At 50.6% G+C, this 17,705-nt stretch overlaps 1 pseudogene across 1 annotated transcript; it reads right to left on the bottom strand.

Moving 5' to 3' along the window:
• Positions 1–851: 851 nt before the first annotated feature.
• LOC311317689 (serine/threonine-protein kinase SBK1-like) lies at positions 852–8,735 on the bottom strand (annotated as a pseudogene). Its single transcript has 3 exons — positions 8,546–8,735; positions 2,959–3,161; positions 852–1,695 (listed from the first exon to the last, which is right to left on the bottom strand). The product of its transcript is annotated as a serine/threonine-protein kinase SBK1-like (transcript).
• Positions 8,736–17,705: the final 8,970 nt, after the last annotated feature.

Raw genomic sequence — 17,705 nt, 5'->3', positions numbered from 1 at the left:
TGAAATCTCTGATGCTACTTTACAAAATTAATAGAAATAAACATTAAGTATGTCTTGAGTATGTCAGCACTAAAATAAATAGTACTAGGTTGAAAATAAATCCAGATAAGTGAAGGATGGAACAGTATTGAAGATAGGAGCATACAGCTTAGTCAACACAGCATGGTAATGTTACCATGACGCACTGTGCTGAATGTAGTGGCCTCCCAACTCTCTCTTTTTGTTTTTTTTACACTGATGTAAACGAGTCTCTTTCTGCAGAAAACCTTCTATCTCCTCAGATATGAGTCGGGACGTATTGCTTGAAGATGAAGTGTTGTGTTGTGGTCGACTGTACATAGCAACATGAACAGAGACCATTTTACAGTGATGCTGTTCTCTAGTTCTGTTTCTCTGTCTGGTGTTCCTCGGTTCCTCGGTTCCTCTATTCTCTAAGTCTGAATACGGGGTACAGTGTTGAGACAGACTGCAGAGCTGTTCTGTTTTAGCTCCGGGTAGAGATGGCTAAGTCCTCACTTCTCAGTCTCTGCAGACGGACTAAAGCAGCTCTTTGTTTCCTCAGAGTTCGTAGTCATCGTCGTTGTGGGAACGTGTGTTCGGTCCCGGGATGAAGTAGCACGTGTTACAAACCTGATGAGACGTCTCCAAACTCCCGACATCGTCTCTCCTCTCCTCCGTTTCCTCTTTAATGTCCTACCTCACCCTCGTCTCTCCGTGTTCTCCTCTTCCTCGGGAAGATCTCTCTGCGTTTTTTTTGTGCTAACCCTACTACGCAGGTGTGTGTAACCAGTGTGTGTGTGTGCGTGTGTGCGCGGGCGTGTGTGTGTCCGTGTGTCCTACCGCCGTCTCCCCTACACACAGATCTCGATGGGTGTGGCCACCAGGATGCGGCCGCCCCCGTTGTTGTTGTTGTTGTTGCCGCGGGCGACACGGCCGTAGCTCCCCGTGGAGGAGGGGGAGCCGTTGGAGGAGACGGAGGAGGAGGAGTAGGGGGACCCCGCCAGGGCCTCGCCCCCCGCCGCCCCGCCCTTCGACGCCAGGCTCTGCTGCTTCAGCCTGTCCGCCAGCACCTCCTCCTCGAAGGAGGAGGAGGAGGACGACGAGGAGCGGACCTCCAGGGGAGGAGGCGCGCCGCCCCCCCCCCCCCCCGCCGCCGCCCCCGTTGTCCAGCATCCAGCTGTGGCTGAAGTAGCCGAACACCTCCTTCACCGAGCCCCGCCTCTCCTGCTCCACCGACAGCAGGCGGCGGAACATCCTGAGCGCCTGGTCGGTGAAGCGCCTCCACTGCGACGGCACGGTGTTGGAGCGCCGGCGCTGCCAGCGGACGAACTCCTGGTAGAAGGCGTCGGACGGCAGGGCCTTCTCCCAGGGGAAGTTGCCGGTCAGCATGCAGAAGAGCAGCACGCCGAAGGCCCAGACGTCCGTGCTGTACTCCACGCTGAAGCCTTCGCGGCGCGAGGCGTCGCACAGCTCGGGCGCCGTGTACGGGATGGTGCCGCTCACGCGCTTCACCGGCGAGCCGGCGCGCCGCGTCATGCCGAAGTCGGACAGCTTGACCTTGCGGCACTCCCGGTCGAAGATCAGCACGTTCTCCGGCTTGATGTCGCGGTGCACCAGCTTCTTGCAGTGGAGGTAGTCGAGCGCTATCGCCACCTGGTGGACACAACGCTTCGCCACTGTCTCCGGGAGGCCCACCTGGAGAGCAGGGGGGGGCGGGGGGGACACACGCAGGGGGGGGGGACACGCAGGTCAGACAGGGAGGAAAACCATGGGGGGGGGGGTCAAAGGTCAACCACGACACTAACTTCCTGTACGAACCACTTCTTGGGGCTAGCGCTTTAGCATCGTTAGCAGCACATACACAAATGTGTAGCAGCGTCATCCAGACTCTGAACGTTTACCGTGTTTATCCTGCCATCTGTCCTCGCCCGCCACATGGCGCAATTTGTTCTGGACGAAAAAAAAAAACAACGATGCCTCAAGGACAAACAGGGCACGGCTGCACCATCACACCAGCTCAGCGGCCATTCCAAAACCCCAAACCTGACAGGCCCTCTAATCTGGCCCCCCGGCACGTATGATCCGCCAACACAGTCTGCGAGCTTAACACAGCTCAGGAATGACCTTTCCTCAGGCCAGGACGTGATCCTGGGAGATATCGCCGCGCTGCACATTACATTAGTAGTGGAAAACACAACAGCCAGCTAAAAATAGCCGTCCCATGTTGGAGGGGCTGTTAGATAATGATGCAGATTATGTTGCTATGGAACAAGTCTTCTTCCTCATAGAGAATCCTGGAAAGAGCAATGTTACTGAGACATGACACGTGTAATTCTCTACATTAAGCCTCATAACCACGGCACCTCCCTGCTTCAAACACTGAATGCTATTGGTTAGATTTTTCCACTACTAATGTGACACCATCTGTAGCAGAGTCAACAGCCTCGCCGAGCTTCTTGATAATTGATATTCATCATATAGGATACTGAGAGTCTGCCTGTGGGAGAGCAGATTAAAGTACAGTACAAACATACCAAACACACACACACACACCGACACACACACACCACACACAGACACGCCCCGATAATCCTCTATCACGTATCTCTCCTCTGTAAGATTCTGTTTCAAGCTGGCCAAAATATTCACACTGAACCTCCCCGTGGTCACAAGGACTAACTGGTCAGACATGGTGGACTATACTACTGGTGGGTAGTATGGTGGGTATACTACTGATGGGTAGTATGGTGGGTATACTACTGGTGGGTAGTATGGTGGGTATACTACTGATGGGTAGTATGGTGGGTATACTACTGGTGGGTAGTATGGTGGGTATACTACTGGTGGGTAGTATTGTGGGTATACTACTGGTGGGTAGTATGGTGGGTATACTACTACTGACCGGCCCCTCGTCCCCGAGACCGAGTGACCGAGCGAGCGACCCCGGCCGTTCCTCACCTGCGGGGGGATGATGTCGAAGAGGTCGCCGGCCAGGGCGTACTCCTGAGCGAAGACGTAGTAGTCATCGGTCTCGAAGGCGATGCCGTACATGTTGATGATGAAGGGGCAGGGAGACAGGTAGAGGGACACGCTGTACTCCCTCAGGAAGCTGCGCAGCTTGGTCGTCTTCTTCCTCAGGAATTTCAGCGCCATCTTGGTCCCTGGAACAGAGAGCAGAGGAGGCGGGGCTACATACAGGTAGGAGGAGCTTCAAGCTTCAGAAGAATTTTTTTAAATTAAAACACAAGAACTGTTTCTTTTTCAGATTTACTTACAATCAAATGTGCCATTTTCAAGATATTGAATATTGAAAAGAACGTTCCAATGCCTATGTTTTTGAACAAATGATGAGCTATTTTGAATTAATTTCATGTCATTTGGTGTCAGGGCCATGAAACTGAATGAATAAAGAACTCTTTATTTATTCAAAGACACGTATCCAGGATTTATAACACAACCTCCTCTCTTAATCACTTTCTCTTCATCCCTCTCTCTCTCTCTCTCTCTCTCTCTCTCTTTCTAGCACTGTCCATGGCAGGTACAAGGACGCCTTTCAGGGAGTCGCTATGCTTTGAATGCTGGGGCTTTGCCTATAAATGGAAAGTGACTGCTGATATCTGTGCTTTTGTAATCACGTCTTCACAGAGAGCTAGCGCTATGCTAATACGAACACATCCACACAGAGAGCTAGCGCTATGCTAATACGATCACGTCCACACAGAGAGCTAGCGCTATGCTAATACCATCACATCCACACAGAGAGCTAGCGCTATGCTAATACGATCACATCCACACAGAGAGATAGCGCTATGCTAATACGAACACATCCACACAGAGAGCTAGTGCTATGCTAATACGATTAGAGAAGCTTTCACTGAGAAAAACAACATGTCTGCTTTCTCTCTTCCTGTCAGGAAAATATGTGGGCCTGGAAATAAAATAGTAAATTTGTAATAAACTACAGGACTCAGATGCTAGCAGGTAGATGTGTAGAAGGAGAGGGAGAGGGGCAGGAAGAAGAAGAAGACGGGTAGAGTAAGAAGGAGGGGGTTTGAAGGGAGAGGGAGGTGAGGTGAATAGAGGTGAATACTGTATGTATCACTCTCTAGCGGTAAATGTTCCCAGACTGTCTGATGGAAGGAGAACAGCCAGATTTCAGCGCCTCTCTGTCCAGCAGGTATGTCAGCCATGGGGTCAGCTAGGCTTCTCCAGTAGCATCACCTCTGCTCTGCTCCTGCCTCGGCTCTAACTCACTCCTCCTCCTGCCTCAGCTCTGCCTCACTCCTCCCTCTACCTCAGCCCTGCCTTACTCTTCCCTCTACCTCAATCCTCCCTCTACCTCAGCCCTAACTCACTCCTCCCTCTACCTCACTCCTCCCTCTACCTCAGCTCTACCTCACTCCTCCTCCTGCCTCAGCCCTACCTCACTCCTCTCTCTACCTCAGCCCTACCTCACTCCTTCCTCTACCTCACTCCTCCCTCTACCTCAGCCCTACCTCACTCCTCCCTCTACCTCAGCCCTACCTCACTCCTCTCTCTACCTCAGCCCTACCTCACTCCTTCCTCTACCTCAGCCCTACCTCACTCCTCCTCCTGCCTCAGCCCTATCTCACTCCTCCCTCTACCTCACTCCTCCCTCTACCTCAGCCCTGCCTCACTCCTCCCTCTACCTCAGCCCTACCTCACTCCTTCCTCTACCTCAGCCCTGCCTCACTCCTCCCTCTACCTCACTCCTCCCTCTACCTCAGCTCTACCTCACTCCTCCCTCTACCTCACTCCTCCCTCTACCTCAGCCCTACCTCACTCCTCCCTCTACCTCACTCCTCCTCCTGCCTCAGCTCTACCTCACTCCTTCTCCTACCTCAGCTCTACCTCACTCCTTCTCCTGTCTCAGCTGTTGCTGCCCTTCTCCTGTCCTGCCTGTCCTGGGGGCAGAGTGGTGGTGAGCGGAGCAGAAAGGCCCCTGGAGAGATGGTCCGCCTGTGGACCGAGGACGTCCGTCCCCCCTGCTGCTCTGCCGCATTATGAACACGTCATCAGGCAAAACTACTGGACCACAGCAGGCTGGACAGAGCGCTGCACTCAACTCATTGAGTGCAACTGCAAGACTCTCCACTCAACTCATTGATGAATGATGGATGATTGGTATTGACGAGTCAATGGCCTCGAGGAAGTATTATGCCGGAACAGAATTGTAGATAAGACTCAAGATTTATTGAGTCCAGCAGCAGACAGGATCCTGGGTCAGTCACAGAGACACACTCCATTCAGTGAACTCTGATCGGACCACATAGCATTGAGTTTATGCCATCTTTATAGTCACGATGTGGCCGGATTCTATAGTTCAGTCTTACGCCCGTATACATCCATGCATCAGGGTCTAGTTGGCTTTTACTGTTTGTACCTGGTCTTCTCTCTATTCGTAGATTCTGATCATATGTCCTGGCACTGGGAATAGCTTAAGAGCAGAAAAAACTAGGACTAGAGTCGGCAGAAAACCTCTTATCACTCACCATCCAGTGAGGATGCTCAGAGAACCCCCCCCACACACACACACACACACACACACAGACTCTCAATTTCTCCTGTTGACGTATCGATAGACTAACCAAACCTTCTTATGGTCTGGATATATGTGTAGATGACACAGTAGCAGTAATAGTCCGTGTTAGTGTGTGTGTGTGTGTGTGTGTGTGTAGATGACACAGTAAAACCCAGAGTACACAGTATTAGAAGTCAGTTAGGAGTGACCCCAGATAGTAATGACAAGACATAATAGGTGTGGTTTATAGTGGGTTAGGACTGTGCCAGATGGTGTGTGTGTGCGTGTGTCCTCTCAGAACTCTGGACACATACACACACACACACACACACACTAAACACCCTTTGAAGGCTTAAAAAGGTCATCCGTGCTCAGATGCGGGCAGGGTCAGTTTAACAGAGGCTTTCCTCGGCTCCCCGGCTACGTCAGAGAGACGTGGGAGAGCAGATGCAGACAACTGACATTTTGCTTTCTCTTTTTATGATTGCCAAACCAGATATTTTTGATATAAATAATTTGAAGCTACGTTACCTATAATTAAGGTTTCCCATTGGGTACTGCAGTATTCTAGCATACAATCTTAACAATCAAGCGCAGTATTTGAAAATATACTAACACTATGGCTTCTTCTTCTGATGAAGGCTTGATAATACAACGCTACAGAGCAGATATAACAGCTGCCAGCGATAACTCTTCCTGGCCTAGTTACTCATGGTCTGTAGTTAAAGTCCCAGTTAACCAAAATCAGAGATTTGCTTGAAAACACATTCTATGTGTTAGTGATGCATTGCTGATAACATGTAAAAATGGGATGAACCATGTGTAGTAATGAATTGTGAAGTTAGACCAGTTTTGTGTTTTTGACCAGTTTTGATTTCTGGATTTTCTGGGCGGGCTTAAAACGGTACCGGATGACGTAGAGCGGTGTTCTTAGCATATCCCCGCCCTAACACTATATAAAGCTAGAACGGATTTGAATCTTCGGTTCTCCTGCTCAATCTTGAGTCTAGAATTAGCTAGTTTTAACCAACAGTCTAGAATTAGCTAGTTTTTCTTAGTTAGCAATGCCTATGCATAAAACTAAACGAAAATGCATCCTTCCTGGATGCCAGCAGGAATGGGATGATAAGGTCTCCTTCTTTCACTCCCGAGTAAAGCTGAAATGAGAAGCAAATGGTTAGCATTTTTGAAGAGCCATGGTGTTACAGAGTCTGTCACCGCTAGCGCCCGCCTCTGCAGCAAACATTTCACTCCCGAAAGCTTCTGCAATTATAATATGAGGCTTTTGGGTTTCACGGACTCACGACTGGTCCTGGTGAATTCGGGGGAGCCAACCATCTCTCTCCCCGGCCTCCATTCTCCTCCTGTCACATCAACCTTTGGTGCCGACACCGCTGCCTTGTGTGCTTATAGCTAATTAACGTTATAACGTTAGCTAGGTAACGTAAGCAATAGGAAAATACACTGCTACGTTAATCTACAAAATGTGTCTTGACATTTATGTGGTAATGTCAGCTATGATGAATTATATGTAATCTTAGGAGGAATTATAGCTAACATTAGCTATGTAGCTTGTTGCAGATGGGAGTGTGTATATATAGTCTAGCTAACATAGCTAGCAGCACCGACCAGGCGACCACCCACCAAATAACGTTACGGATGATATATTATGACTATAAGCGTTAACTATACAGAAACTGCCTGCCATATTTGTGGCACCTGATGTGCGTATGGGTTCACCGGTAATGGTAACAATATATTTCTCCAGCGGGAGACCGGGAGGCGGGAGCGAGGGGGATGGTTAGGTAGACCAGCTGCAGCTGGAGAAAGACGCACCCTCTCCCAGTGAAGCGGTGCTCGGCGGCTACTGGCTGAACATTCCAGTTCTGTTGGATATGAGAGGGAAAGTTGAAGCCGAGTGCTCGTTATTCTCACACATAACATTGCCAACGAGAGTGGATGAGTCTGTCCCGATTATCAACTCCGGTAGTGTACGCTTCTTCGCGCTATCAGCGCTGTTCAAGCCAGTGACTAAAAGGTACATTTTAAACAACTTTTTCCATTGATCCCAAGGGACGACAGGATCGCCTGGGAGGGATAGGAATGGGTCCGGAGGTGGCAGTGAGAAAATAGGGACAGACTCATACATTCCTCGTTGCCTGTTTTTGTATTTTGCATCTAAGGGCAGTAACACTGGCGCGTTGGTATAGAGTAGCTACAGTTTTACCTGTGTTGTTTGTCAGGAGGTAGGTTAGGAGGAAGCATCTGTGCGTTTGACTCATTAGACAAGTGTAATTTCAACTCCTCTCTGTTTTCACAAAGCTGTGCCTTCCTACCACAAAAGAGACGGCGTGCCAGTGTGACAATATGCAGACTAGAGAACGGTACTATTTGACAGGTTCTTCCCTCCACACCCCCTCCCCACGCAATTGGGTGTGGCTTCGGTGCCTTCAGCAGACACGCCCCCACAGTCTCAGACCAGAGAATGCTGCTGATTTTTAACCGATTTTGAAGCCTTATTTTATATACTTAGCGACATTTTTAATCACTCAGATTTGGCTGGGCGGTTAATGACATGTTTTCCTGTGGTGTGTGAAGCTCATAACAAAAATTTGAACTGGGTTAACCTGGACTTTAAGACCTGGTGATTCAGAGCATTTCTGGTCCCGGACTTCAAGAGGTATTCAAGCATTTCCAGGAAAACGGTAAGAATACCAAGAATCACAATAGGGCTGCTTACAGCGTCGGAGCCCTAATGAGACGGCCTTATTCTGATTCTGTGAGCACAGTAAGCCTGCAGTGAATAAAGACAAGAACCAGCACTCGCAAGAGAGACAGTCTTTAAAGTTTAATGGGAAAACGGATGCGTTTCGGCCTAAAGCCATCATCAACATAAGGTTCACAATAATGACACAGTTATATAGATAAGGGGTAGGAGACATTAGCCAATCACCACATAGAGTCTAGCCTATGGGGACCTCTGACCTTTGACCTCATACTGACCTCTGAGTTTGTGCACGACCAGGTCGACCTTGCCGTAGGTGCCCTTGCCCAGCTCCCTGATGACCTCGTAGTACTTGTTGACCTCTAACCTCTCCAGGTTCTGGGCGGCGATCAACTGCAGCTCCTCCAGGATGTCCACCGAGCCGCCGCTGCCGCGGGTCACATGGGCCGAGGAGGGGGAGGAGCTCATTGTGCCAGGGGGAGGGGCCTGGAGTGGAGGAGTAGGCGAGGAGATCTGGAGCCTGGTGATGTCACTGAGGAAGGGGACAGGAGGGGCAGGAAGGAAGGGAGAGGAGGGAGGACACACACACACACACACACCAAGATGGTGTCAAGACCGGAATTCACACAGCCATGGGTTTTGTGCGTGTTGCTTTCCCACATATACAAACAGTCCCTCTTATCTCCCCAGCATCAGGGAGTGTTGTGGGCGGAGAGTTCTCTGTTTCCCGGCCAAATCAAGGCGTTACATAACCTCAGCGCCTGGCTACTGAACATGGATCTAGGTTCCGCTCCTTCCAAGCCCCGGTACAGTAGATCACAGGCCTTGGTTCCACCCTTCCCCTAGCTCGGGAACCCTGGCAAGAGAACACACAAACGCAGAAGGAACAGGGTCCGGAGAACAGAGGAGAACCTATTGTTCACGGTGCCAGTTTCTCTCCCTCGGGTCATTTACATGTCTACAGCTTTCTCACAACTTCCTCTCAAAAACAGTCCTGTCAGGGTCTGAGGATCTCCGTTAACGCCTCCTCATCGTACCGTTTAGTGACTCGGGATCAACCTCAACATCCTCTCTGAAAAGCATGGGCTTGTTTAAGAGGACCAGAGGAGGTGGTGCGTGTTGCATTGTGGGACGCAGTTCTGTCCGATTCACAGCTCAGAACTGGAAATGGGTGATTAGACTTCACAGGCCTGCTGGTGCTACTGTCCCCCTTCTGTCATTTCTCTCTCTCTCTCTCTCTCTCTCTCCTCTCTCTCTCTCTCTCTCTCTCACACTCTCCTCTCTCTCTCTCTCCTCTCTCTCTCTCTCTCTCCTCTCTCTCTCTCTCTCTCTCTCACTCCTCTCTCTCTCCTCTCTCTCTCTCCTCTCTCTCTCTCTCCCACTCTCTCCTCTCCTTGTTAGAGAGAGAAAGAGAGAAAGAGAGGGAGAGAGAGAGAGAGAGAGAGAGAATGTGTCAAAAGAGACAGGATGCAAGCCACTTCCTGTGCAGGGTATTCATTGAAGACATCTCCTCTCTAGTGTGTGTGCATCTGTGTGTTCATCCATTTCAGAGAGAGAAGGTGTGTGCGTGTGTGTGTGTGTGTGTGCGCGTGTGTGTGTGTGTGTGTGTGTGTGTGTGTGTGTGTGTGTGTGTGTGTGTGTGTGTGCGTGCGTGTGTGTGTGTGTGCGTGTGTGTGTGCGTGTGTGTTGTCATATCAAAGAGCCTGGAGACTAAAGGACAGTGACACAGAGGTAACCGAGTACTGCTTCTATCCTGCATCCCTGACACAGACCACCACTGAGATAGACCACCACTGAGATAGACCACCACTGACACAGACCACCACTGACACAGACCACCACTAAGATAGACCACCACTGACACAGACCACCACTGACACAGACCACCACTGAGATAGACCACCACTGACACAGACCACCACTGACACAGAGCACCACTGAGATAGACCACCACTGACATTGACCACCACTGAGATAGACCATCACTGAGATAGACCACCACTGAGATAGACCATCACTGACACAGCCTTCCACAGACCACCACAGCCCAAACCCCCAACCTCTACCACCCAGAGCCCCTAGCATTCTGCCACCAGTCTCCCAGCTCTAGTGTCCAGCCCCCAGCCTCTAGCCTCAACCTCTAACCTCCAGCCTCTAACCCCAGCCTCCACCTCCCATCTCCAACCTCTAACCCCAGCCTCCACCTCCCACCTCTAACCCCAGCCTCCACCTCCCACCTCCAGCCTCTAACCCCAGCCTCCACCTCCCAACTCCAGCCTCTAACCCCAGCCTCCACCTCCCACCTCTAACCCCAGCCTCCACCTCCCACCTCTAGCCTCTAACCCCAGCCTCTAACCCCAGCCTCCACCTCCAGCCTCTAACCCCAGCCTCTAATCCCAGCCTCCACCTCCCATCTCCAACCTCTAACCCCAGCCTCCACCTCCCACCTCCAGCCTCCACCTCCAGCCTCTAACCCCAGCCTCCACCTCCCACCTCCAGCCTCTAACCCCAGCCTCCACCTCCCACCTCTAACCCCAGCCTCCACCTCCCACCTCCAGCCTCTAACCCCAGCCTCTAACCCCAGCCTCCACCTCCAGCCTCTAACCCCAGCCTCTAATCCCAGCCTCCACCTCCCACCTACAGCCTCTAACCCCAGCCTGGACCTCAGCCCCACCACCCAGCACAAGTCCCCCGGACTTCATCATCATTTTATCTACATAAATGTAATTGAATTTGATTGTGGTTCATCATTATACAGGTTTTCGTTACATCCCTAGTGGACAATATCACAAACCGCTGGGCCATAATTGCCACACACACACACACACACACACACACACACACAGACACACACACACACACACACACAGACATACACAAATGCACATACTGTACTAGCCATCCTGTCCAGAATGAGCAGTAGAAGAACAAGAACCCCTCCGCCCACAGATCGACGCAGCCTGACGAAGCTCAAACTCAAACCGTGAGCGCCCGGACCCCAATAATCACCATGTCTCTCTCTTGTCAAATCAAAACGCCTCAGGTTTTTTTTTTTAGAAAGCAGAGGAGCTCTAACATCCCTCTCTGGTGTCACCCGCGTCGAGAGTTATTCATGGGCGCCGGACACAGTAGCTCGCCATCCAAGCACCCGAGGCTTGGTGATTTAGAACGCTTATCAAGACGTCCTGGCAGCGCGTCCTGATGGATGAGCAGACGCCAGAGTCCTCCCCGGTCGGAGGATGAGCAGACGCCAGAGTCCTCACCGCTCGGAGGAGACAGGATGACCTGCAGCCACGAGGAGGACTAACGACGCTGCCAACCCCCGACCAGGAGACAGAACCTCTGCCTCTCTTTCTCCCCCTACCCTCCCTCCCTGCCTCCCTCCCTCCCTACCCTCCCTCCGTCCCTCCCTACCCTCCATCCCTCCCTCCCTCCCTCCCCTCCCTTCCTGCATCTCTCCCTCTCTCCCTCCCTATCCTCCCTCCCTCCCTCCCTCTCTCCCTCCCTCCCTCCCTCCCTCCCTCCCTCCCTCTCTCCCTCCCTCCTGCCCCTCACTGCTACCTCAACTGCCCTCTGCTGCTGTTGCTACGGCTACTGCCAGGATTATAGGGCCTCGTACACTTTCACTATCTGGGCCCTTTGAGCTGATCTATTGTTTTTAACGTGGGTGTGTATGAAAGTGTTTGTACTGCTCCCACTGTTGACCCAGGTTGCTCTTGAAAAAATAGATTTTAATCTCAATGAAGGCTACACCTGGCGAGATAAAGGTTAATGAAAATGCTGCTCTGACCCGGAGGCCCTGTGCCTCTGCTGTGAGCCAGGCCCGAGCCCCAGCCCCGGCCCCGGCCCCCCCCTTCCATAACACCTAACACCCCTCGACTCTCTGTGCCACCCCCATCTCTGACCCCCCCCCCCCCCCCCCTCCACAGCTCTTCCCATTCCATCGCTCTCCTCCTCTCCTCCTGATACGCAGGATACGCGTGTGTGGAGATGTTTATCCCCCAGTTAAGACCCCAAACAGGCACCTCCGTGCCTCCAGCTGATGGCGTTTCACGCCCCCCGCCCCCCCCCCTAGATCCTGGTTATGTGTCTGTCCCTGTGTCTGTCCCCGTGTCTGTCCCTGTGTCTGTCCCCGTGTCTGTCCCAGTCTCTGTCCTCAGAAGCCTCTCCTCTATTCTAACTCAAGCTGTTCAAGCGGCCGACTCTACAGGGCCGTGTGCTACTGTATCCCAGTTGTGGATTAAAGGCTAAATCTTTCTGCAAATCTGCTGTATGCCTGACCGCGGGCTTTCTGACCGCGTGGCTGTGTCTGAAAACCTGAAGGGACTCTCCAAGGTCAGCTGGCCTCTCTGGGCTTGTTGACACACAGTAATAGCCGACACACAGCACCCTCAGTGTGGGGAGGTACCGCAGCCCGACAGCTCTATCTGGGCCGGGGACTACAGACAGTAGGTCCTCTCAGCACGGATCCCAGGGGAGAGAGATCTACAGAGCTGGACGAGGCTGTGAGATGATGGTTCCTCGTAGAAGCGTACTGCGCTGTGGACATGCTCTGCCCTGCTCTGCTCCACTACGCACACTCAGGCATGATGCTGTGTTGATATAGGATCTGGTTACTAGTGTAGCGATGGCTGTCAGCATCTATATTGAGATGGGGAGGTGGACTGTGTGAGCTGTGTTTCGACAGAATGTAATGAAATAGCATTGCTCTTGTATGTGTGTGTGTGTGTGTGTGAGTGAGAGAGAGAGAGAGAGAGAGAGAGAAAGAGAGAGAGCTGCAAAGAAAAAGCAGCAATAGGCAAGCAATTTCTCCTTACTAACAAAAATCAATAACAGCAAAGCATAGTTTAAGCTTGCGCCCAAGCCCTGGCTGCACAAATGGCTAAGAAAGAGGTTATTTCATATCAGCAATGCATTTATGTATCCTTCCAACCAGACACCAAACACCCCCAGACAACCAGACATGGGCTTCATCTATTGTTCCCTAGCAGCTTAGTTCTAGGCTGTGGGATTGTGTTTGCCACCGATGTATAAAACAGTGTCATTAATGCACAACAGCTATTTGGATAGAAGACCTACGACGCATAGGCTATAGGCCTATGAATGTTTTATGCACATATAGCCTACAGCAGCCTTCAATGTTAAGGACTATTGGACAACGCACGCGCACGGACAAAACACAGCAGGGCAGTGATGCTGAGCAATGCTGTATTCACGGACCTACAGTGAAACGCTCTCTTAATTCACCTAAAATATGGGACAGCTTAGCCTACAAACGATAAGCACAATGCATGCAAAAGCAAATAGCCGTGGAGGTTTGGTCAATCAATAATGGTCAGTCACTCTGCGGTACTGCATTGTTCATTGCTTACCTTTCAGACTGCGGTGCGCGCGAGACCCGCCGCTGTCATTCCACCCAGCTGCCTGCAACTACGGTTCTGGCCGGAGACGGGATCTCAGAGGCGCGCTGATTCCTGGCCGTTATTCACCCGACCGCTGATCCTGCAGATGCTTATGTTATCGTTGTCGATGCATGCACAGACGACCAGTGAGCACAATAAAATCACTATACCCGCTGCTGCCGTCTGGTCCTTCCGAGACAGTCTACCGTGCAGGGTTTCTATTGTTTTTCCTCACGGTCTGTAGATGCGCTGTGCTGCCGAGGAGCGAGCCGGAGATACAGCAAGCCCGGCCCACCGAACCGCCTCAGCCGTCCAATCAGAGAGAAGAGCGGGCGGCTGCGAAGTGATGGAGGAGGGTAGACCGCTTCTCTCCAAAGCACAGCCATTTAATATAGGATATAATATTGGCCTATATAGCCACATAATATAGCTATATAATATAATATAGAGTCATATATTAACTCGCCAGTCTTGGTCACGGTGGAACTGAGCGATCATAGAGAATCCAAACCAAATGGTTTCATACCGTTTAAGCATATGCAACCATTTGGTTTGGATTCTCTGTGAGGCTTTTATCGGTCAGTTCTACCATGACCCACACGACTGGCGAGTTAACTGCCTTTGGTCCTGTAGGCCTACTGGGGAAGCAGTCAATATTAAAACAATGACTTCCAATATGCCTTATGAAGTGTATCTAGCATTGCAGATGGTCCTCTGAAATACAGAGAATATTGACTTTCTATGTGTGGGCTGTATGGTAGTAGCTATGGCTGTATAGTATACAGTAGCCTAGCCTACTGGCCTGACCATAAAACAACCAGCACTTTTGAAATGGTAGATGACTGTGGGGTTCCTTCCTGGGAATGAGGGGAGCGTGGAAGAAATTAAATCTTGAAATAGCTGAATAAATGAATCCACTAGAGTTCTTGATAATCAATAAGGAGAGCTTGTGCAGACAGACCAGCAGGAGAGTGAGAGGGGACGCAGGCCTTGTTGAAGAGGCTGGTGGCTGTGGGGAAGAAGCTGCTTTTATGGTTCTGATGGACCGCAGCCTCCTGCCTGAGGGGAGTGGAACCATGGAGATCGTGTTTGGGGTGGGAGGGGTCGGCCGCAGTCTTCCTAGCCCGCCTCAGGGTCCTGGGGTTGTGCAGGGCCAGGAGGGGAGGCAGGTTGCAGCCGATCACCTCCTCAGCGGAGCGGATGACCCGCTGCAGTCTGGCCCTGTCCTTGGCTGTAGCAGTGGATACCAGATGGTGATGGAGGAGGTGAGGGGAGACTTGATGATGGATGTGTAGAAAAGACCTTGGTTCAGGGTTTTTCTCTTTTTGTTGTTGTTAAGGTTCCTCCAGAGGACAAAACAAAAGCAAGAAGTCCTTCATACAGTCCACAGCAGAGCAGGAGAGAAACAGAATATCTCATCCCTCACTGCAATACAGCCTTAGGCAAAAGCAATATACTTTATTTCAAAGCCAGCATAAGCAATAGCCTAATCTTTAATGAGGCAAGCACGATAATATTACTTAAACTGGTGCCCCCCCCCCCCCCCCCCCTTGTGGTGACCTGGTACCTTCAGGCAGCTCACACCCACACACACATACATGGACACGGACACACACACGGACACACACATGATCTGGGTTCAGAATTGGACAGTCTAGTAAACCTGCCAGAAGGCTGTTGAAAGATGCATGAGGAGTGAGAGGTGATAATTAGCAGGCTGCTGGCTGGTGATCAGGCGCTGTGTCTGGGAGCATTGTTGGGTCCGTTCCCCCAGGGGGCGGGACTAATGAGCAGCTCAGGTTCTAACCATGCCCTGAGGTTCTAAGCCCCGAGGCTATAATGATGCCCCAAAGCTCCAACCAAGTCCTATGGTTCTTCATTTCTAACGAAATCTCCTGGTTCTCTCAGGACCCACCAACCAGACTGTCTGTCAAAAACAGACGGAGACCAACGGATTCGCATGTTTGGTGTGCTAGCCGTCTGCGTAAAACACTCGCCATCTGGCACGGTCTCTGTGGGAAGGTTCAGCATCTAGATTCTAGAATCTTCCGTCATTCAACATCTTTAACTTTCAGCCAATCAGAGAATCGTTTCTAGCAAGGCTGAACTAGTGATATATTATCAGCTAACAAAGCAGCTTAAAATCATGATTTTTGTGCACCGTGGTGCTCGAGCTGCCAGTTTCTCATTCTAGGCAGACCTAAGATATGGGCAACATGCAATACAAGGAGTGAGAGTTAGTAGTAGTAGTAGAAGTAGTAGTAGTAGTAGTAGTAGTAGTAGTAGTAGTAGTGGTACTGTAGTAGTAGTAGTAGTAGTAGTAGTGGTACTGTAGTAGTAGTAGTAGTAGGCCTACCTATAGTCAGAGTAGGAATTGCTGGGGGGGATAGGGGGGATTTCCCCCCCTCTGGTTTTGATATCCCCTCCTCTGATCATTCTTTTTTTTATCGCCGGTGGGGATACGTTTTTATCCCTGCTTCTGGTCAGACTGAATATAGCTACAATTAAATTTAGAAAAACTACACTAGCTATTTCAAAAATATGATTTACAACAGCTAGTTCTAACCACGCGTTTGATTGTCATGGCAACTGTCAATCAAGCGCCTACTCTAACTAGCAAGAATTAGCAATGAAACCGGGTCAACAAGCATTTCGTCATATTTTGCTGCGAAGATTTTGGAGGATGCCCAAAAAGCCAGAGGTCCGTCACCAAAGCAGACTCTTCTGCTAGTGCTAAACATCAGTAAGTGACAGGATGAATATTTTATTATAATACAATTATTGTTGTGGGTGATAAGCGGCCAATCGTCAGTAGTAGTAGTAGCCTAGTAATAGTAGTAGTGGTAGTAGTAGTAATAGTAGTAGTAGTAGTAGTAGTAGTAGTAGTAGTAGTAGTAGTAGTAGTAGTAGTAGTAGTAGTAGGCTAGTAGTAGTATAGTGGTAGTAATAGTAGTAGTAGTAGTAGTAGTAGTAGTAGTAGTACATCTCTGATGTAAATTGGACCTGCAGAAACGGTCCAGAAGCCAGCAGTGTGACCTGCTGTCTCTCCCTGCCCTTGACGCTATAAGCAGTCACCCCGGAACACACTCTCTCTCTTCTCTCTCTCTTTGAGTCTCTTCCTCTCTCTCTCCCTCTCTCTCCTTCTCTCTCTCTCTCCTCTCTCTCTCTCACTCTCTCTTACACACACACACACACACACTATCTGACATAACATGTTCTATTAATACATCCATGGAACATGCACACTTATTATCCCATAATATACTCCCCACATTAAACACGCTGAGTAGCATGCTGCATAGTTCAGTATGAGCAAGGGGGAGGAGCAACGCTGGTCTCTCTCGCTGTGCCGTCAGCCGTCTGTCTCCCCCGATGGTCGGCATGGCGAACGGCCTTGGTGGGCGGGGCACTGCCGTCTTGTTTATTATTTGACACACAGCTGGGCTCCTTCTACCGAGGTTGCCACGGCAATCTTCCAGAGTGCTCCGCAGTACCCAGCCCCACCCCCCCACCACCACCACCACCACCCCACTCTCTTGGGCTTGTTTCCAGAGCTTCAGGGTCCTAAACTAACAAACTAGCACACACACACACACACACACACACACACACACAAATAACACCCTCCGCCAACACCAGGACCACGGAGGCCCAGGGGAGGGAGCCACTCTCAAGCCTCCCTGCTGCCAGTCGGCCCAGATAAGACCCACACTTCCTCCCTGATGCTTATCTGCCACTGTGCTGCGTTGCTCTACTCTGCTGTTTCTACTCTCCTGTTTCTACTCTGCTGTTTCTACTCTGCTGTTTCTACTCTGCCGTTTCTACTCTGCCGTTTCTACTCTCCTGTTTCTACTCTCCTGTTTATACTCTGCTGTTTCTACTCTGCTGTTTCTCTACTCTGCCGTTTCTACTCTGCTGTTTCTACTCTCCTGTTTCTACTCTGCTGTTTCTACTCTGCTGTTTCCACTCTGCTGTTTCTACTCTCCTGTTTCTACTCTGCTGTTTCTACTCTGCTATTTCTACTCTCCTGTTTCTA

This window comes from Borostomias antarcticus (genome assembly GCF_949987555.1).
Source record: "Borostomias antarcticus genome assembly, chromosome: 14".
Taxonomy (NCBI): domain Eukaryota; kingdom Metazoa; phylum Chordata; class Actinopteri; order Stomiiformes; family Stomiidae; genus Borostomias; species Borostomias antarcticus.
The sequence above is the reverse complement of the archived record's forward strand: the minus strand, read 5'-3'. Positions and strand labels throughout refer to the sequence as shown.